The sequence below is a fragment of the Chiloscyllium punctatum genome, chromosome 23 (genome assembly GCF_047496795.1).
Source record: "Chiloscyllium punctatum isolate Juve2018m chromosome 23, sChiPun1.3, whole genome shotgun sequence".
In the NCBI taxonomy this organism is placed as follows: Eukaryota; Metazoa; Chordata; class Chondrichthyes; order Orectolobiformes; family Hemiscylliidae; genus Chiloscyllium; species Chiloscyllium punctatum.
This window is the reverse complement of record NC_092761.1, coordinates 68,457,712-68,481,217: the sequence shown is the minus strand read 5'-3', so window position 1 is coordinate 68,481,217 and position 23,506 is coordinate 68,457,712. Positions and strand designations below refer to the sequence as shown.

Sequence of the window (23,506 nt, the reverse complement as noted above, 5' to 3'; positions counted from 1 at the left end):
ATCTAAATTGCCGACTTGTGAGGATGTACCTGTTCCCTGTCTGTGGCTGAGCTGAGAATATTGATATGACATTCTTCCTCATGGCACTTTCACAAATCTACTGGTCAAAAGCTCAATATGTAATGGCAGAAACCAGAGAGAGAGCGAGAAAGAGAAAGTAAACAAATGAAAACAAATTAAATTTTGTAATTTTACATTTTAAAAAAACATCTCTACGAAAAAAATCAAACCATAAATGTGTATGCAAGAGAGCTTAATTGGGTGTAATTCCCAATGATCTTCCAATGCAAAGTATCTATGCCAGTGTTTATGTTCTCACCCTATCAACATACACTTCAATTTCTTTTCGATTAAAAGGCTGATAAAATACTAGCCATAAATTCTGTGGTAATTTTAGTTCAACATACAAATACAAATGCCATTCAATGGTTACTCAGACAACAAAATGCTGACTTTACAAAATGAATGATGAAGTGATACTGCCTGAACATAACTTTTTGTTAATTATGGTTGAACTGCTCATCACCTGAAGCTGTTCAACCAAGTACACACAAAATACAGCAAGTGCAGTTAGCTTCACCGTGATGCTGACAGCAAGATTTGGTCCAATTTTCTTATCACAAAGCTTCAGTACAGTCATAGAGTCATGGCAATCTATAGCACTGAAAAAGGCCCTTCAATCTATCAAGTCTACACTGGTCAAAAACAAGAGCCTAATTACTCTAATCCAATTTTCCAGCATTAGGGTCATAGCATTGTATGCCTTGGCATCACAAGTGCACATCTGTATACTTTATTAAATATTGTAAGAGGTTCTGCCTCTACCACCCATACAGGCAGTGAGTTTCGGATTCCCACTATCTTCTGGGTGAAAAATATTTCCTGTCATATCCTCTAAATCTCCCCCATCCCTCACCTTAAATCTTTGTCCCTTGGCCATTTATCCCTCCATCAAGGGGAATCATTTTTCCTTGTCTACTCTGTCTATGCCGCCCGTAATTTTATATATCTCAATTATGACCCCCTTAATCTCTTCTGTTCCAAGGAAAATGAGTCCAGTCTACCTAATCTCTCTTCAGAATTAAAACTCTTCAGCCCAGGCAACATCCTGATAAATACCTTCTGCACCCTCCTCAGTCCAGTCACATCCCTCCTATAATTCGAATCCCAGAACTGCAAACAAAACTCTAAATGTGGCCTAAAAAACTTAACCTCCACAGCAGCACAACCTCCCTGCTCTTAAACTCTACGCCAAGGCTAATAAACGCAAGTAACCCATAAGCCTTCTTAACCACTGTATCTACCTCTCCCACTACCTTAAGAGGTAGTTGGACATGCATCGGTGCTTCCCACAGTTCTACTGTTGGTAATGTATTCCCTTGCCTTGTTTGTCCTGCATAAGTGCATCACCTCACACATTATATTGTGAGAAATTTCAGGCTAACTATAAATACTGGAAGTCTGAATATCTAAAGGTACTTCATTGCTGCAGGGAATCGGTTCTGCTTTTTTAATTAAAAGCAAATTACATTCGTTGAGTTATTACTGCAGTTAAAATGGTATAAAGGGAGACATCTGTACATTTATTGGTTCTCATTTTTCTTTTGTTCCTGTGATTTATTTTCTAATTCTGTTAGTTAGAGGCTATGCAGGAACAGAAAGCATATGTATGCATAAGTTGCTCTTGATGGATTGAAACTTCTCACGGGCATTAGGAACCACATGTCAGGATCTTAAAATTGAGACCATTTCCAAGTTCTGAGTGAACAATCTTTGATCACAACTACTGGCCTTATTGTTACAGGAGGCAACTAATTAATAGGCTGCCTCTGTCATTGCCTATTAGAGACAGCAGTTGATCTGATCATAGGATTGCTTTGATACACCCTATTTCAGCATCAGTTTGGCAGGAAAACCAAATATCTTTAGCCTTTTTTGCAAGGTTACCAACAATATCAGTCTTATAGTACATAGAAATCACACCATGTCTCCTGACCTGTGTAGTAGACCATTGGTAGAACATCATTGGCCAATTTCTCAAGGAAGGTTTTGAGGAAAAAGAGCTGACTTGACTGTTGCATTTAAAGTCCAATCATTTTTTAAATGTAGAAACACAAGGCTAAATTTCACAAAGAGCAGGAAGATAACTGACCAGATAATAAGATTTTTTTGATGTTGCTTCAGATAAAAATATTAGTCAGGAATGAAGCAGAACTCCCCTTTGAGAAAATGCCGTGGATCGTTTACACCTATCTTTCTCAGTAATTGTCCATGGAATGTGGGCATCACTGGCTACGTCAGCTGTTGTTGCCCATCCTAGAACTGAATGGCTTACTAGGCAGTTTCAGAGGGCAGTTAAGAGTCAACCATGGTGCTGTGGGTCTGATGTCACATTTAGGGCAGGCCAAGTAAGGACAGCCTATAACTATTAGCGAACTAGATGGGTTTTTATGATAATCAGTGACAGCTTCATGGCACCATTTTCAATTCCTTATTTATTAATTAATTGAATTGAAATTCCATCAGCTGCTCTGGTGAAATTTAAAGCCATGTCCTCATAGCATAACCCTGGGTCTCTGAACACTAGTCCAGTGACACTGCCGTAGAATCACCATCTTCCTCATCCAGGAGGTGGGGAGGTGCAAATAGGGTTTTGGTTCAGCATCCACCCAAAAGACACCTCTTAGAGCTGAGAATTCGTTAACATGGGGTGTTAGTTAACTCAGTTGGCTGGATGGTTTGTTTATACTGAAGAGTAATGCCAACAGTATGGGTTCAATTTCCTGCATTGATTGACATTACAATGAAGTACTCTTCTTCTCCAATCTCTCCCCTCACAATGTGTGGCCACCCTCAAGTTGCTATCTCTAATGAGAGAGCAGCCCTATGGTTTGATAGGAGGGAATCGAGAGAGAGATTCAGGCATCACAGTTCCTCATCAGATCTTTAGATCTTGTCTATATCTATTTCCAATAATGTGCTCACATTGGAAACCTCTCTTGTTTAAATGGGCTGAAAAACTCATTGTCCTATGCCATTCCCCATAATTTATACAGCAAAGTAATTTATAAGACGGTATTGAAGGCCAAGAAATCCAAGAGCTAGAGATGATACTGCTAGGAATTATATTGCTGATGCATTACAAATACTCACAGTGTTTAAATTCAATCTAATTGCCAGTGGCAATACAGGGTCTGCAACTCTCTTGAGACCTGCTGTGCTGAAGCTAAAACAAAAATGAAATTTGTATGTGAGAAGTACAAATAAGTGCATTTGATCTCACCAACATATATCATTTATGATGCAATTTTAAATGTACTTTGGGACTCTGGGAGAAAATGAAGTGTTGGACCAAAATCAAATGAATGTTTAATTCTCTACATTTTGTCTTGGATGTCAAGCTGTTCTCTTATCTGTTTTGTGGTTTGGGACTGTTAACTAAAAGCTTTTGCATCATATTAATTATATGGATATGTTGTATAAGCCTGTTTGTAAAGGTTTTAATAATTTCTGTGATGTCCATTAGTTTATTCTTTACTAAATCAGCACACACAAAAAATAATTATTTTGTCAAGATTAAACAAAGTGATAAAACTTTGAAATTGTATTTTCACAAGAGAAACACATTCTTCTGTGATTCTGCAATCATTGTTTGGCATTAGTATCTGTTTTGCACTTCCTGAAGAAGGGCTTATGCCTGAAACATCGATTCTCCTGCTCCTCGGATGCTGCCTGGCCTGCTGTGTTTTTCCAGCACCACATTTTTCAACGCAGGGAGTGTATTGCCAACTGTGCTGTATTGGACTGATACAATGTAAAGATACATTCTTTACCAATGCTTCATCTTGAATTGTTTTCTTTGGTAATGCCTTGCCATGGCTTCCAGTCTCAGTGGGAGGTCAAGGAGGCCCACCTTTACTGCAGCCAGAACAGGAATCATATTTGAGCCACTACTCTTATTCTGAGCATATGTTATTTTAGACTTGCCCTGTATCGAATGTATTGGAATTCATTATTTTAGAAGGGTTATGGGGAATGAATTTTATGTTCCTTCGAGTGAGGAGATTAATTCTGGGGAAGAAAAAATATTTTGTCATCTTGCACCAAAAATCTAAATCAACACTGATAGGTTTATATGGATCATAAATTCGAGCACCTCTGTTTTGTGCCAAAATGTACCTCAATGCAACGTTGAACAAGCAGCTTTGCAGGATATAACATTTATTGGCTTTAATTGTCATTGAGTTTGGTGCCTTGTCATCCTACTTTAATGTCTTATAATATATTTTTACAGAGATAAAAGCATTTGTCATTTAAATGAATCATGTTGGAATGTATTTGTGAGTGATTCTTGTCTTTAGCCCTTCCATTCTTGGTATCATTCATGGAATCTTAATTGTAACATATAACATGAAAACATCAAATTCACAAAATGAATATTTCCTTACATCAGAATCAGAAGTTCCACACTTAGAAAACTAACATTAATCCTACTTTTTACAAAGCTGTCAAGAACACAGAATAACAGATACTCAAATTTTAATATTGCATTGTGAATGATTATTAATGACAGAGTAATATCTACTCAAAGTTGCCACAAAATTAATAAATAAGCATGTTTTAAATTCTTTATGAGTGATCTTGTTGATAAGATCTTTTCTGTTTATTTCAAAATTAATTTGTAACAGGAGCCTTGATGAACCCAAAACATTTATTATTCAAATTTGAGAGATCTAAGATCACTTCTCTCTTTTTTCCCCCTCCATTTTTCTCTATTTTTTTGACTAGAGATGTTGAATCTTATGCCTGGATCTGTGCCCAAATGATTATCCTTCATGTGTGGGGAAAGAAGCAACTCCTGGCAAAGTACAGAAGCTATAAAAGCATTGAACTAAGACTTCATCCTTTACTCACCAGCTCTCAAAACATGGAGAACATGTGGTAGGTGGGAATGGATATCGATTCTGAACCAGTTTTCCCTTTGATGGTTAAGACCATAAGAGTATAAGAAAGAGGAACAGGAGTAGGCCATCCAGCCTCTTGAACTTGCTCTACTTTTCAATAGGATTGCGGCTAATCTGACATTCCTCACGTCCAATTTCCTGCATTTTCTCCATAACCCTTGACTGTCCTACTGATCAAAAATCTATCTACCTCAGCCTTAAAAATATAGACCAGGACCCTGCTTTCACAGCTCATTGCAGCAAAGAATTCTAATGAAACATAACCCTCTCAGAAAATAAATTCCTCCTCATCTCAGTCTTAAATTGGTACCCCTTTGCTCTGAGATTGTGCCTTCTGGTCCTAGACTCTCCCAAAGTAGTGGAAGTGAAACATCCTGTCAACATTTACTCTGTCAGGTCCTTTAAGAATCATATATGCCTTACTGAGATCACCCCTCATTCTTCAAAACTCCGGTGAGTAGAGTCCCAACTTGGTTAACCTACTATCACAAGACAATCCTTCCAATCCTGGGATCATCTTAGTTCCTGGTTATTGAGGCCATTTACAGAATCATTACCACTGGTTGGCTTACTATGCTTGTCACACACCACAGATCTGGCATAGTTTTCCATGGTTTGTATTGCTCGATTTCTGAGTTTGCATGAATTGAAATGTCACTACCGTTACCATGTTGCATTTCTCTTCTTCTTGTGCTTTTTAAAAACTAAGTATTGAGGTACCGATCATGCATAAGGATCAGTTAACACAAAAAAATCCATGATTCATTTATTGAGTGGAGAAGTTACTAATAGTATGACAAAGTTGGAGAATTTAAACTTATTTCTGAACTTCTTTGGGTCTCACAGCATATTGAACTTGAATCACGTTAACACATTACATCTTTTCCCCTCTAGTATTGTACTTACACAACATAACCACATCCATTTATAGGTGTTCCATAACACATATTACTGTGGATGGTGAGTGTTCCCACTGAAAGAGAGATGTTGTGAAAAATCAGTTCAGTGAGCAATCATTCCAGATTTGGCTATAATCTCTTGTGACCATGCTTCTTAAAAATGAAATCTGCTTTTAGTTTCATAACTATTTCGTGATTACAAATTGGAACTGATGTGAGCAATCTGAAAGTCCTTTCTGATTATCACAAAATATGCTGGCTGATTGCTTCTACGATTTATTTTTCAAGGATTTTCTCACACAGTTATAATTTGGTAGTGACCTGTATGACATTGCTTTATTGGAAATTTGCCCCCCTATCACTTGTGAAGGACATGGACAGATAATAGAAGATAAGGGTTACAATTCGTAAGAGAAGCAAGAGCATGCCTACCTACATGTGCATAGATGATTGAAAGTGGTATTACAAGTGGAGATAGCAGTTAATAAGGCAATTTCATCAGCTTTCTTAATAAGGAAATAGAGTGCAAAAACAAGGAAATTATTCTGAGTTTTCTACAAAGACAATTGTTAGACCACAGTTTGTTTTAATTCATTTGTGCAACAAGGACATTGCTGGCTGGGCCAGCATATGTTGCCCATCCCTAGTTGCCCTTGAGTAGGTGGTATTGAACCAATGCAGTTCACCTGCTGTGGGTTGACCCTCAATACTGTTAGGGAGGGAATTTCCCGGATTTTGACCCAGCGACATTGAAGAAACTGCAACATATTTCCAAGTCAGGATGGTGAGTGACTTGGAGGGGAACTTGAAGGATGTCCTGTTCCTATGTATCTGCTGCCCTTGTCCTTTCAGATAGAAGTGGGCATCAGTTTGGAAGGTGCTGTCTGAGGATCTTTGGTGAATTTCTGCAGGTCATCATGTAAATAGTACACACTACTTTGCCTGAGAATTGATGGTGGAGGGAGTGGATGCTTGTAGTTATAGTGCCAATCAAGTGGGCTGCTTTGTCCTGGATGGTGTCAAGCTTCTTAAGTATTGTTGGGGTTGCACTGATCCAGGCAAGTGGGGAGTATTCCATCACACTCCTGACTTGTGCCTTGTAGATGCTGGACAGGTTAAATATAGTGTACAATTTGGGGCATTACACAATAGGAAGGATATGTGAATGCATTGGAGGAAGTGCAGAAGAGGTTTACAAGAAGGAGCCCAGGGATGAGAGACTTCAGGAATGAGAAAAAATTGGAAAAGTTGGGATTGATTTCCTTGGACAGGAAAAGACAAAGAGGAGATGTGAGAGATGTTTTCAAAGGCATAAAAGGTGTCCACAAAGAAGATAGGAAGGAAGTAATTCTGCTTATAGAAGGATTGAGAAAAAGAACACAGATTTGAAATAATTTGCAAACACCAAATGTCAGATTAGAAAAAGGTTTTTTACACAAAGAGTGGTTCCGATTTGGAATGCACTGTCTGCAAATAAAATGGAGGCAGGTTCAACTGAGGCACTTGAGCGGGCATTCCGTGATTATTTAAACAGAGACGATGTGCAAGGTATGAGGAAAGGGCAGGAAAAAGGCACCATGATAATGCACATTTGAAGAGCCGGTGCTGGTACTATGGGCCAAATGGTCTCCTTTTTCACCATAACATTTCCATGATTCGGTGAAATGTTAGAGGACAAAGAGATGTATCTCAACAAGCTTTACCATTTCTTTTGAATTAATTTTGTTTTTAGCCATTTATATATAGTGACAGAAAGAAAAGTGGAAAAGAGCAGAATCCAGATCAAAATGTCCCCTATCACTTATTAGAAATAAATAGAGGACCCTTACTCCCAGTTAAAACATTTTTTATCTCTGTATTGATGTTTTTGAATGTTTTGATAGTCTCAATGACTGGTTTAGTTCGGCTGATTCATATATTCTTTGCATCTTCTCTAAGTATTGTTTGTGCTAATATTGTGTAAACATGTGTGTGTATGCCTATTTGTGTTTGTGTGTCTCCAGTCTCAGAGAAGTGCCTCCATGATGTTCACCATCTTCGCAACAAAACAAAAGAAATAGTAGAACCATCGAGGATAGATAACAACTTAATGGATGTTAAGGCTGTGATTCAATTCTGCACTGAATTGGTGACAACATATATTGTTAAAATTCCCTATTGATATCACATGAGATATTATCACTTCAGGAACCACAGCAGTTCAAGAAAAAGACCCACACCACTACTCAAGCAGATAAATGCAGCTTTTATCAATATTTTCCATGTGCCAAGACAGAATTAGAAAAAAAGATTTTGAATTGCATTGAATTTTCATAGACAAATGTTTGTGTTTGTCCTGATTCATCGAGCAAAAAGAAAATTGATCTCCATGCATTCTGAGATTTGCATGTGTTTACGCTGTGATCTATTTTCTGTTCTTAGGGAAATGTAAAAACATGTTTTCTTTTTTACAATTGGTTACCTGAAAAACAGAAATGTTTGGACCTTTCATGTATGGTAGTTACATTGTAATATGAAACACAAAGTGTTATTTGCAAGAAAATGCACAATAGAGGAATGTCAAAAAAACTTTAGATTCAGATTGACAATTATAGGTACTTCCAAAATAAGCGGAAAGCAGACAAGATGATACTTAGCTTGTCAATTCTGGTGGGACAAAATCCCAGAGGATTCTATCAAATGATCTCCCACTTCCAACCGTCCAACCAGCACATTCCTGCCATTGGTCTTCTGCCACATTTATCCTCACAGCACAACAACTCTTCATGCTATCTGGATTCCAACAGACTCTTTCCCTACCTGACTGGATAATTTCTGACTGTCAGCAAAGCATCTCTTTTCCATTTTCCTATGTTTATATTATATCCAATGTTTAGTCACGTACATCACAGTCTTCAAGAATCAATTCAAAGATCCCAATCAATACAATTTAATGGATTTTTAAATTTCAGGCATTGAAATGTTCTGCACTGGATGGCTAAAATTAGTCGATGGGAAGTCACATGGAGCACATCCCTTTATTTCCATTGCATTTCCCTGGTGTACAAAGCTATCTACTGCTATCAGTCCTCAAAGCAATACAGACAAAAACTTGTCCCTCTCTGCCTGACAGCCCTCACACTCTCTAGTTCCACAAGTGCCAATTTTCAGAGTTGATGCTAAATTATGTAAATTTAAGAACATAAAATGTTACAGTTATCAAATGTTACTCTCAGAGATAATCTTTCACAAAGTGAACCTGACTTGTTTAATCACCTCGGTAAAAAAATTGATCCCACATGTGCGACCAAAGACTGCTGCTTCATCATTGGTTGCACTCACTTGACATCCACCATCTATTTAAGCATGTCACTGCTTAACTACTCCTCCAACAACTCTAATGTTGTTAACTAAAATCAGGAACTGACACTAGCAATGTCAAAAATTGACAACGTTTTAAACATGTAGCCAAGGCATGTGAAATATGTGAATTTGTAAATAATACTGCAAGATCTCCAACCTAGCATGCTTGGGACAAGGTCACTTCAAGACAAATTTCAAAACTTTCTGGATAATAAATTAATGTTAGATTGCCTAACTACAAGAATGTGAACTGGAAAATCCCATGCACCATCCCATATATCAACTTGATGATTTTCACATTTTAATTTTAATTTTGCCACATTTTCAGCTTCTCTTGTTCAAATTTGGATCACCATAATGCTGAATAATTACCCTCCTCCTACTCCTCCCATCAGCCACCCATCCCTTTCTCTGTTGTTCTGTGTTTAAGGCTCTCAATAATGCCTTTTTCCACCTGATTTTAGACCTTACATATCTCCTTTTTCCTGGCAGCCGTATATGCATCAGCCAACTCACCTAATTTCCCCTCCCTCCCCGCAATAAATGACCATACCATTTCAATCTCTTCTTGGCTATTTTCTTTGATGCTCCCACAATCCTTGCTAATCCCCTGATGTGCTGGTTCCTGACCTTGTCACTTTCCCACACATCCATCTCAGCAGCCACATCTCAGTTGTTGTCCATCTCTTCATGTTGTTGGCCAAATTTCCACACCCGTATAACAAGGCTAGTCTCAAAATTGTCTTGTCAACTCTATTCAGTTTTAACGATACATTTCTATCAGTTAACACTTGATTGTTGACCCCTTAGCGGGCAGGCCAACGCAGATCATTGCCAGTCCCAAGACCAAATTCAATGAGATAGTTAGGGCAGGAATGACATCGGGCCTTAATCAGACAAAATAGAAGCAGGAATAGGCCATTTGGCCTGTTGAGCCTGCTCTGTCTTTCAGTGTGATCATGACTGATCAGTACTTTGTTCCTGCTTTCTGCGTATACTCTTTCGTCACTTCAGCTCTAAGAACTATATTTAATTCTATTATGAAAAAGCTTTGGTCTCAACCACTTTCTATGGCAGAGAAAACAACTACTCTCTGAGTGAAGAAATTCTGTCTATCGTTTGAATATTTTTGCTGCATGCTCAGTGTTGGCACAATTTTTTAAAAATCAGGTCCTTTTGCAACCTGACTCTGATGCAATTTGACTTGATTATCTCCTGAGAATTTGAGTGTGGCACCGCAAGGAAGATAAATGCAATAAGGCAATGTAAAGCCTGTGTCACACAATGCTTAGGAGCCCACCTGATGTTGAGTTAACTATGTCACCTGCGTAGACTCTGCACATTAAAGTTTTAACTGGTGCAGGAAGGATTCTGCACATACATTGATGCACTCTGCAGGTTGATTGAAGTTCCAGTCGGTAAATGTAAAGAGAACCCTGCCTTCCTGAAGTCTAGTGAAAGCAAAACCAACCTCCGTCAATATGTTTCTTTGGTTTTGTAACAAACATCTTAGTTTCCTCACCCCAGATTCTAAATATCCTCCTGATCCTGTGTTTTGTACTTGCACAGGGAGCAGAGATGTTCATGTAGTTGTTAGTGTCCGCAGTATGTAATAATTCTGCTTGTGGAGCACAATCAGTTTTGAAGAAAAGAATGTGCAGTATTACCCAGCAGTGCCTGTGACTGTAGTTGAAGCTAGCTGTGTGTTACTGATGTAGACACACAAGAGTGACTCACGTTTATTGCTAACTTTGGCAGCCGTACAAAAAGCTTATTATGGCAAAGCACAAATTGCAGAACGGGTGCATTTTTTGATGTGGTGAGTGACCTATGTGCAATTTGTATTATAGGAAAGGGGCCAAGGTATTTCAGAACATCATTGTGATAGGGCAGAGTGTATTCATTTGGTTCCAAAAAATCCAAAATGAAATCCTTTCATTATCCCATTTGTTCTATTCATGGTGCTATATAATTCACCTGCCAATTCCCCATATTTTTCCGTTCAATTCAATCCAATTCCCTTTTGATGGGTACAGCTGAACCTCCTTTTTCTCACTTTGTAAGGAGCGCTTTCTGGGTTGTAACAATTTTTTTTAGATTACAGTATGGAAACAGGCCATTTGGCCCAACAAGTCCACACTGACCCTCTGAAGAGTAACCCACCTGGACCCATTCCCAATATTTACCCCTGACTAATGCACCTAACAATTTAGCATGGCCAATTCACCTGACCTACACATCTTTGGATTGTGGGAGGAAACCGGAGCACCTGGAGGAAACCCACACAGACACGGGGAGAATGTGCAAACCCCACACAGACAGTCACCCGAAGAGGAAATCGAACCTGGATCCCTAGTACTGTGAGGCAGCAGTGCTAAACACTCAGCTACCATGCCGCCAACTTGTTGAGCAATAAAAAACACTTTCCTCAGTTTGTTTCTGGTGCTTGAAGCAATTACCAATTGAAAAGTAAAATTTGATTTGCATGGCTGCCATGCATACACAGATGCAGCCTGTGGTATTAGCTGGCTCTGAGGAGATAGGCTGCAGAAAGCATCTATGCATGTGCCGTTGATGACTTGTGCAGTTGATGTTATCATCAGAGCATGTGGTGCTGACAAAGGGCTCGGAAAGCGAGGCCTGAACAATTATAATGAATACTGTTTCAGAGTCTCAGTAATGGGGGTTAGATTAAAATTTTAAAAGACACAGATCAGAGAGAAGGATATGAAAAATGGTTTATGATCATGTTATCCTCATGAGATAGCAAGATGTGACCAGCAGGTTGGAGTTGTTCTCACTTTGTGTGTATTTTGGGTGTAAAAAGAAGGAAAACAAATGCTGGGCCAGTAATTGTTGGGCATCGAGTCAATTTGAGATGGGTCAGAAGGAGAATTCAAGAATGTAATTGTTTACCATAATCTTTTGTGATAATCTGCAGTGAGCAGGTGCAATCGTATATAGGCCAGGCCTTTAGATTTGCTTACAAATGGACCTAGCACTGTTTTCAGTTGGATGGCCAGAGGACACTGGGGTATTCTCACGAACTAGGTATACAGTGCAGAACAATTATGTGACAGTTGGATGCTTCAGCTTCTGTTGTTACCCCCTTAGAGCAAGTGCTATGTCATCCAATTTTTAAACCAAGGTATTCAAGGAAATATTGCAGCATAGTCAAGATATAAGGGAGTAACATAAGGAAATTATAAGGGTGATTAACAGGTTTCAGTTTTAAATTGTATTTCAAGATTCGTGAATTAGCGGTCAAAGATTTGCTGAGTTGTAACTTAAAATATATTCTAGGGTTTGCTATGTGTTCGTTACAAATCATCAGAACAAACAAGAAGTAATTTAATATTTGAAATATGATCAGAATACATTGTGTGCCCAGTAATGATTGATCTTGTGTATAAGTTGACCCCTGAATTTAGCTAAAAATCCAAACACTTTCCACTTACCACCCACTCACCACCAAAGTCAAACTCATTATAGAGCTATAGAGTCATACAGCATGGAAACAGACCCTTCAGTCCAAACAGTCCATGCCAACCATAATGCCAAACTAAACTAGTTCCACTTGCTGCACTAGGCCCACATCACTCCAAATATATCTAATTCATGTACTTACAAAATGCCTCTTAAATGTTATAACTGTACCCGCATCCACCACTTCCTCTGGACATTCATTCCATGCACGAACAACTCTCTGTGTAAAACATTTGCCTCCCATGTCTTTTTAAAATTGTTCTTCATTCACCTTAAAAATATGACCCCTTCTTGATACAAGTCTGCTAATTCACAGAATCAAAACATAGCACACTATCAAAGATAATTGTTCAGGTCCTCATGTCTGTGATCATCAACTCATGGCATTACAGTGACTAACTCACTTCACACTCTGATCCTTTCAATTCCACTCTATAATACAACAATGCAGTATGAAAGAGAGATATCATATACGAACCCATTTCTAACTTAACTTCACTGAGATTGCAGAGCATTCAAATTTTTATGGATGAGCTACAGAAATCAAAATTCAGATAGGAATGTTTGAGATTGGAAGAAGCTGTGTACACGGCTTTGGCAGATCTTTCGAATAAATATACAGATAGAGGGAAACCTAGGTTGTGGCTACAGTTCAAATTATGTAATAGCGAAGTGCATTAATAAAAATCACCAGAATAGACTCACAAGCCTGGATTTTTTTAATCACAAGACAAAGCCTCTCTATCACAGTAAAAATCACAGAAAATGTGAAGTCCAATCCACTGAACTTGTCATTTCAAATTTTTGCAAAGGAGGATTTGGAAACACCCCTGTCTTCACACGTGTTTTTGCAAAGAAACTTGGCCAGATAATTATCAGCTGCCCTCATTTAAGCTCCATTTTGTGTCGCCACTGTTTGAAACCCAAAGCGTAGAGAGCAGATCAAGTTAAAACAGATCAAAACAGGTCAATCACAATGTATTTATTTTGGATTGCCCAGATACTGATTTGGAGAGTTGAGGTAATCTTGTGTCTGTGGGTCAAGGGCATCTTTGATGGAAAGGAGGGGGATATGGAGTAGCAAGTGTGCTTGAAGGTATCAGGTACCTTTTAGGAGTCAAGTACACTCTGTTAGGGCAAAGTGGATGATAACATACACTTTGTGATTCGTAAAAGGAGACAAAATTATGCCTGAAAAGTGTTTAAACCCATTGCAACTGTTAATATGTAAAAGGCCAGACAAACTATCAAACGTCTTTCAAATTCTTTAACTGTCAAAGAGCTGTCAGAAAAATGTGTGGAGTTAAAAAAATTAACTTTTTTTTAAATGCACCTGTTCTGCAAGCCATTAAAGGATTCTGCTGCATGACGGATTTCCCAGTCTATCATTTTCCTAATGGAGTGCTTGACAAGAACACAATTTGATTCACAACTCTTAACTATTTATAGAATAAGATTTTTGTTTTATTTTCCTGAGAGATTATGTATTTAAATGAAATGTTTGTTTTCATAAGGGATTAGTTAAAGGAATTTCAATATATTTGATAATTATTTTGTGTCAATGGCTTTTTTTAAAAATAGTGACAACATGAGGAAACACATAACTACATTTTATGCCAGCATGGCTCCTTAGGTTTGTCCCTGGTGAATAGTCGATAAATTGGTATGGAGAGGGAATGGCAATGGTGGTGAAGGGGGACACGCGTTGGTAGTAAGTTGGCAAAAACACTGTACAGGGCTATTGGGCAGGTAAAGGGCTTAGGACAGTATTCAGGCTATGGGTTGGCATTGATGGGTGGTAGGGAGTATATGGGGAAGGAGACATGAAGGTTGATGGGTATAGAGTGATTTTTGGTTTCTTTGATTGGCAGACCTTGTACCCAGCCTTCATCAACAGAGAATGGCATCAGCTGTCATTCTGGGGTCATCCAGTCTGCTTACCAGGGAACCTTGCTACCCCAGAATGAAAATCTCACATTCCAGGCTAGTTTTCCTTTGGGTTATGTTTGCGAGGCCAGGAAATCTTCCATCTCCATTCCCCTGATCAAGAAACGAAAGTTGGGGATTCTGTTTTTGGTGAATCTATCTGAATTTACATCCAGAAAGAAGAAAAACGATGTGTGCATTGTAAATTTCAAAGTCAGTCTTGGAGGGTGTACTGCGTGTGCGAAGAAAACCAATTTTTTATTGTGACAGAAGATTAAGATCTTACCTAATTTGAAATAACAATTTAATAATCAAACTATCATTTGGCTCTCTTTGCATGGTTTCTTGTGGCAGAGTTGGCCTGAACAGGTTCTGAACCACAAACCCGACAACAGCGAGATGATAGGAGAAGGTTGATTTCAACACTTATAGTCATAAAGATGTACAGCACAGAAGCAGACCCTTTCGTCCAACCCGTCCATGCCAACCAGATATCCCAACCCAATTTAGTTCCACCTACCAACACCAGGCCCATATCCCTCCATACCCTTCCTATTCATACACCCCAGATGCCTTTTAAATGTTGCAATTGAACTAGCCTCCGCCACTTCCTCTGGCAGCTCATTCCACATAGGCACCAACCTCTGCGTGAAAAAGTTGCCCCTTTGATCTCTTTACCAACCATCTATTTCTTTGCTAAATGTTTAGTCTTAGAAACTTGACTTTTATACAGCTACAAACAGTAATCTTATCATTGTTTCTAAATGGTCAATGTGTCAAACTTGCACTTTATTGCTTTGTACTAGCCTGACATATGTATGATATAATTGATTGTATATGATAATGTCATGGTGATATGTAGCAAGGCATTATGGGATATCAGCAGCTATGTGCAACAGGTTGAATAAAGGGTAGAACTGTTTACACTAGTAGGAGATATACTTACAGAGCAGTATTATACACAATAATGGAAAACAAGAGTTGCAGAAGCCTAGCAGAGTCAGACAGCAGTCACTTGTAGGTAAGGAAAAACTATGAGAAGCTACAAACTATCAGAAGAGACAAGAATAGTCATTTCTTCATTGTGCAGAATAGAACACTTAAACCTTGTCACAACAAAAAATAATATGCTTGATGATTTTCTTCATACACTAGGATATGTGAGGAAATGCTTGGGACTAGATTCTTATTAGAACATGTTTGAGAGGCATTTATACACCCAGCACTGCAAAGCACTTCATATTACTGTTGATAGTGGTGGAGCCTACCAAAGGTTAACTTAACATTTGCATTCTACTCAATAAGCTGCTTATCCAGCACACATTTCAGTGACAATAATGTGTATCACATTGTAGTGATTGTAATGAGCTCAGCCAGCTGGATCACATAGAATATGAGTTCCCTGATTGAGGGTGTTAATCTGTTCCAATCAGGGAGCCCTGACTGACAGATAAGAACAAGAGGGCAGAGGTGGGTACTGCAGATGCTGGAGATTAGAGTCAAGATTAGAGTGGTGCTGAAAAAGCACAGCAGGTGAGGCAGCATCCGAGGAGCAGGAAAATTGATGTTTCGGGCAAAAGCCCTTTATCAGGAAAGATAAAAACAGGAGTGTCAGACATCCTGTTCACTCTGAGAGCTGGCTCTGAGGAATCTGGATCAGTGTCAAGGAATCTCTACATGTAATTAAAGGGTGACTTGGTGATGGGATGCTGGCCTCTGTGGAGTCGTTTCACACACCACTGCACAAAATTAAATGATAGGTTTTGAATATCATTCAAAAATACAACCTGACCAGTCAATAATATGAAAAAGTTTGTGCAATAGATCTGCCAACCCTGTGCATCATTTTTTTAAAAGTAGAATAGCATTGACTGTTTTCCAGGGGTAAAAACAATGACTGCAGATGCTGGAAACCAGATTCTGGATTAGTGGTGCTGGAAGAGCACAGCAGTTCAGGCAGCATCCAAGTAGCTTCGAAATCGACGTTTCGGGCAAAAGCCCTTCATCAGGTATTATCACATCTGTCACAAAGAAACATTTCATAAATAGTTCTGCATTGATTTGCACTGAAACGATGTCATTCCACATTCAGTACACTTCTCTGAATTACTTTATTGCCATTTTTAGCGACAGTTAGGGTTCAGATGTGGATTGACACATACAGACATCCATTTATGATTAGCACTTGCATCAATTCTTTTGACTCATCTAATGCCTGCCTGAGTCACTGAAAGTCCCAACAACAAAAACACTAGTGTCACCTCTAAGAAGCACAGGCCATTGTTGAAAGAATACACAGAAATGGAGTGCTGTAGTGCATTTTTAATTTAGCTCTTTGGATATGCCAGCACATCCATTAGTTTGGGCAAAGAAAAGGCAAGGCTCAATGAAGTACATAATGAAGAAATTGGAACTCTTTGAATTGTTTGCTCTGTTTGCTTGGGAGAAGGTGCCTCTTTCTGGGTAGATTTTTATGTGACCTTAGACTGTTGCTATGGTGACGAGCACAGCTAACTCTTTTAGCCAAAGTTGCATAAAGAGTCATTTTTGGCAGGATGAAAAGTAATATGCCATCATTTACTTCATAGGCACGGAAGTTGAATGTGGCCACATAATCCAGTTTTAGCTCACAAGTCACGGAAAGAACTTGCTTATGTCACATCTTTGGACAAAATTCCTGCAGCAGCCATTTCATCAGGCACAGGTGACAGACTACTCTGTTAGCTGCTGAAAATTACCTGAACTAATAGAAGATTAAGGAAAGAAAGTTATGTTCTTAAGAGGTTTCCTTTGAGCATCATTGAGAGTTCCAGCCTATTCTCTAGTCTCAAGTGATAAATGTACAATTTGAATAAAATGACCCTTGGGGAGGAAGAGACAGAATTTCTCCGTGCACTGTATCTAATGAAGTTGCAAAATCACTTATATAAGAGCTGAATTGTAATTGCATCACAGAGTGTAGGGAGAAACTTTTACCCACAGGTTGAGGAATAATTTGAATGCATAACTCCTGATGTTTTAGTGAGCTATTATCATTTCTGATTTGTGAGGGCCTCAGGGAATATGGGAAAGGCAGTGCGAGTTTGGACACTGAATGAGGACAGGTTTGATGATTGACTATTGCTGGGACATTTGAGGAGAGACAGTTATACAGTAATAATGTCACTGGACTAATAATCCAGAATCCCAAGATACTGTTCTGGGGTCATGGGTTTGAATTCCACCATAACAAATGGTGAAATTTGAAATCAACAAATAAAAAACTAGCCTGGCAAGCATGTTACCACTGTGGATTCTTGTGAAAACCCTTTTGCCACGTTCTTTAGAAAAGGAAATCTGTCATCCTTACCAATGATGGTCTACATGTGATTCACCAGACCCACAGCAATGTGGTTAACCCTTAAGTTCCCTCTGAGAAGTTAGGGATGGGCAATAAATATGGCTCAGCAAGTGACATGCATTTCTCAATTTTACATGACTCTCATAGTAGAATCCCTACAGTGCAGAAACAGACCATTCAGACCATCAATTCTGCACTGACCCTCCAACAAACATCACACTTCCCCATCCCTGTGACCCTGCATTTCCCATGGCTAATCAACCTAGCTGCACATCCCTGGACACCTAGCATGGCCAACCCACCTAACCTGCACAGCTTTGGATTGCGGGAAGAAACCAGAGAACCTGAAGGAAACCCATGCAGAAACAAGAAGAACATGCAAAGTCTACATAGACAGTCACCCAAAGCTAGAATCGAGCTCAGGTCCTAGTGTTGTAAGGCAGCAGTGCTAACCACTGAGCCATTGTGCCATACACCCACGAGCAGGTTTTAAGAAATCACTGTTTTAAGTCTTTCCATGAAGGAGGAGACTAGCCTTCAATGCAATTCACTGGCAAGATCAATAAGGAATGAAATCAGCAAGTTTAGCAGTTGTTAACAGCTGCTGGTTATCCTTGAAGCAGAGGGGATGGGGAGGGGAGTGACATTACAAATTCATCTTTTAGTGGTGATCTTTTGCCTTTCACAGTAAGTAGGTAATTCGCTGTGTTTGACATTGAGTAAGTCTTCAAGAATGGACGACTGCTTGTTATATAGGTAAAAACAAGGACTGCAGATGCTGGAAACCCGAGTCTGGATTAGAGTGGTGCTGGAAAAGCACAGCAGGTCAGGCAGCATCCAAGGAGCAGGAAAATTGACGTTTCAGGAATAGAGGCAAGGAGCCTGCAGGGTGGAGAGATAAAATGTTATATATCCAATTCCAAACCAAGGATATTTTGCTTGATTTATGTCCCACATTCACCACCATCAAAATGTTGCTGTGGGGGTGTCTGTGTTTCATACCACTGGGGAAACTTACAGCTAATAATAGATGTTTGCAAATCTGCTGTTCCAGAACATTAGGAAAAGGACCTAACTGAAGCTGGATAGATTGAGTTCACGTATTCTCTGAGCAGGTGCTGTTTGTAGGCCATCATTATCAATAATAAAATGTAATTTCCAAATTTCAGATCTGCTCCCAAACATTTTTCAGATTCAACATTATTAATCAATCCAGTCAGTGGTTCCCATGTCACTTTACTGAGTAATGTCTACTCCTAAATAGCATGACCAAGAAACAAGTTACATTTAATATTGTAGAAATATTCAAAGGTACTTCACAGAAATATAATCAGACAAAATTTGTTACTCATCCAATTAAAGCAAGGAGCTGAGGCAGAGATGGGCGAAATGTGACCCAGGACCAGAACAGTAAAGGTCCTTTATTAAATAAAATGGTACAATAATCTCACATTTGTGTTTCCTAACCTTTTTAAAGATAGACTAATTCCATTTCAATGAGGTAAGTCCAAAAACAAGTCATGGAATCATACGGACAGAGGCCATTCAGCCCAAAGTTTTTTGCCAGTTTGTTGAAAGGTGTTCAGTTAGCCCCTTTTCCCTGACTGTCATCAAATCAACATCAATGAATTGGTTTGCTTGGTGATTTTTAAGAGCATACAATGAAATTTCCGTTATATCCCAATGAGCTCCTCCCCGGTTCTAGCAGATAAAATGCTGCTAAGACCTTATTCACAGGCTAAAGATCTGCTTTTCTTCTCAGCCATTTCTCGGAATCTGGCAGAATCTACATTCAGGGAACAAGACTCAGTCCTGGTCTGGTTGGGTTTCTTTCTCACAGCACACCTCCTGAATAGACATCGGGCTGTGTGTTTGTCATGATTGATCTTCACTGGGAAGTTTGACCCTGTCTGTCTCCAGGCTGGCCAAGAGGACTGTCTGTGAAGCTGGTTACTATGCTTCTAGGTGGAAGGTCCCTTAGAAAATATCTCCTGCTGTTCGCAAATTAATAACATCATTCAGACATAATGAGCAATGATAGCTTAGAGAAAAGAAGTTAAATCAGCATAATCACCCAATCTCTTATCTAGAATGAGTTAATGATCCTACTTTCTCAGAGAGCAATGACACATAAGTACCATTGCTCCACACACTGGTTCTCTTAGCTTTCCATGCATACATCTCAGCCTTCCTGTACAGGACATTAACTATTTAAGAACAAATATACACTTAGGAGTAATATTCTAATCAAAACAAAACATGCAGTTTCAATCTTGTCTGACAGTTAGGTCCTTTCATAATTGCTAATATTTAGTGTGGTCTTTACCATACAAGGGTAAGACCAGAGCTGAGAAATTCTAATTATCTGGGAGCTGCTCTCTTCAGAAAAGACAAAGTGATGATCTTATAGATATCCTTAGAATTATGAAACAATTTCATACGTAAACATAGCTTCCACATGTGGGAGAGATCAGAATTCAGGGGTCACAAATATTAGGTAGTTATTATCAAGTGCTATAAGGATTTGAAGACCAACTAGTGATTCTTTTTTGTATGTGGAATTGTTTGTGATGCAGACCATTTCCAGTATTCTGTGACAATCTAACTGAACAAGCAACTCCAAAAATCAACAGATGGCAACATTCAATGGGAGGGTATTACAAGTTTTTTCAGCTAGGACACTCAGGACAGTTAGGGTTCAGAGGAGACAGAGGTGGGCTGAAGGCTAATACGTCTGTGAAAGAGTGAGCTCTAGAGTCCATTTTAGGAATGCAATTGAGTTCTATTACTGGGAAGGCAGCTGACAAACACAGATACTGAGTAGGGGGACTCAGTGAGGAGTCAAAAGCAGCTAAGTGGTTCTATAATGTTAAAATGACACCATTGAAAAGTCCAAGGAATTAATACGAATTATAGATAGGAATTGGAAACAGGACTCAGTGGAGTTCCTGGGGAGCTGAGAAAGTTGAAAAATCATTCTGGGTTCGGTAAAACATAAGGGCTTGAAATTAATACAACATTAATACCTCAATGCAATGAGAGAATGTGGTTTGAAAGCTGACAAACAGTATTTTCTTGATGTAACTGAGCAAGATTAAAGCCCAAGGTCAGGACTGTCTCAGTGCAACTAATTTTTGGTGACGAGTAGGAGGAGGTGATGGCCTAACGTTATTATTGCTGCACTGTTAATCCAGTGACCCAGGAATGTTCTGGGGATCTGAGGTCAATTCCCTCCATGACAATCCACTAAAAGATCATCTGGAATTAAGAGTCAATGATAATCATCAATCCATTGTCGATTGTCAGGAAAATCCATCTGGTTCACTAAACGTCCTTTAGAGAAGGAAGTCTGTCATCCTAACCTGGTCTGGGCTACATGTGATTCCAGACACTGGAATTGACTTTTAAGTGCCCTCTGGGCAATTGCAAATGGGCAATAAATGCTGGCCTAGCCTGTGACACCCTCATCCTGTGAATGAATAAAATGAAAATTATGCTCATGAATAACTTCTGAGCAGTTTCAGAGTCTGCAGAATGTGAATTCAGGACAGAAGGATGATTCGCCAGAAAAGGAGTAATTATTGAATCGGTCCTTGACAGAAGAGTTCCCAACCTGAAGTTTAAAAACCAGGCTAACAGAAGTGAAAAATTGTAACCCTTTGTGAATTTAACTGAGATTTGATGACTCATCATGTATTAACTTCTGCAATGATTGCTGAGAAATCCATGGGACTTGTGTGGATCACATTTCACGTTTAGTGTGTGCCATGAGGAGTTTGATCATAGTATATTACACATAGTGTCATAGAATCGTACAGCATGGAAACAGACCCTTCAATCCAACTAGTCCATGCCGAACATAATTCCAAACTAAACTCATCTCACCTGCCTGCCCCTGGCTCATATCCCACCAAACCTCTCCTGTTCATATACTTATCCAAACAACTTTTAAACATTGTAATTGTGCTCAAATTCCCCACTTCCACAGAAAGTTCATTCCACACATAAACAACCCTCTGTATAAACAGTGTGCCCCTCATGTCTTTTTTAGATCTCTCTGCCCTCACCTTAAAAATGTGTCCCCTTGTCTTGAACTTGCCCAGCCTCTGGAAAATATATGATCACCTCTCAACCTCCTATGCTGCAGTGCAAAAAGACCCAGACCATGCAGCCTTTCTTTATAACTTAAACCTTCCATACCCAGCAATATCCTGATAAATCTCTTTTGAACCCTGTTCAGCTTAATAATATCCTTCCTATAACTGGGAGACCAGAATTGGACACAATATTTCAGAAGAGACTTCACCAATATCTTGCACAACCTCAATGTGACTTCCCAACTCCCATACTCAAAGGACTGAACAATGAAGGCAATGTTTACCACATATTATTTCTGGGTGTTAGAACTAAATTTAACAAACGTTGCACTGTATTCATAATTCAAATTTAAAGTAAAGATTTACTGTTTATTCAAAGCAGTGGAATATTGTGGCTTATTGAGGTCCTGGATCTGAACTTTTGTCTACTTTAAAAAAAGTGATTACAATCCCTTACCAGATTGTTACATAATTTGGAGAGCTCATCAGGGATTGCAATATAAATTTGTCCCTCCTGTGATTATAATAAATGACATGAGGTAGTTGGGACCAAAGCACAGGTGGGTTTAAAGCGAAGGTAAAAACAATGACTGCAGATGCTGGAAACCAGATTCTGGATTAGTAGTGCTGGAAGAGCACAACAGTTCAGGCAGCATCCAAGGGTTTAAAGCGAAGCTAAGTAACTACATGAGGCTGAGAGAAATAATAAAATTAAGTTAACTGAAGTAAAATTGGAATGGGGATTGATACAGAGAATAAACAATGCCATTTTTCTTTTGGACTAAGTAACCTGTTTCAGTAAATTGCCTTGATATAATATTACATGACCATCTGAATGCCTCTGTGGTAAAAATGGTTTGAAATAACAAAACTTAGAAGCTTCCCCACAGTTTGACAGCTTTCCAATGATCATTGGCCTTGTTTGCACCAGCAAAGTCAGACTCAATCAACAAGCCATTCAACTTTGATTGAGCTCTTCTGCCTATTGGCTCAATATTCAAGCAACACAGAAAAAGCTGCATTGCTTAATGTAACCATGGTAAACATGATCTCTCTTGGAAGATAATAGATCTCAGCAGAGTGGAGCGACATGATATTGTGAAGCATGATTTTAAAAATTACTTAATATCATTTGAAATGAAAGTGTTGATTTTCTGACAAGGCACACCTGGTGAAGAGGCTTAATTATGGAGAGGAAGCATGTATCCCGAATGATTGGGAACTAATGGGTATCACAGATCTGAATTTGAATAGCCCCAGCAGGCAAGACTCCCTGCCAACTGCTGTGTCGGGAAATGTACCTTGAAGTTTCTCTGTAAAACTACAAGACTAATCTTCACAGTACAACAGAAATAACATCTAGCGTGGTAGAGCTTTTATTACAGTCTTTAAGCCAGATTTCTGTGTCTGGCTCCTCCAGGAATTGTAAAAGAAAACTTGCTTTTATAACCA

The 23,506-nt window shown here is 39.0% G+C and overlaps 1 protein-coding gene across 5 annotated transcripts in view; it reads left to right on the top strand.

The window, feature by feature from the left end:
- The window catches only part of LOC140494124 (galactosylgalactosylxylosylprotein 3-beta-glucuronosyltransferase 1-like), a 184,146-nt gene that overhangs the window by 118,844 nt on the left and 41,796 nt on the right, over positions 1–23,506 (top strand). The window contains exon 2 of one of the 5 annotated variants that reach the window (XM_072593142.1): positions 4,791–4,941. The exons of 3 other annotated variants lie outside the window; for them this stretch is intronic. The gene's annotated coding sequence lies outside the window, so the exon portion shown is untranslated. Of the gene's footprint in view, positions 1–4,788; positions 4,942–23,506 lie in introns of all 5 variants that reach the window. One more of the 5 variants, XM_072593140.1, reaches the window with a different exon arrangement.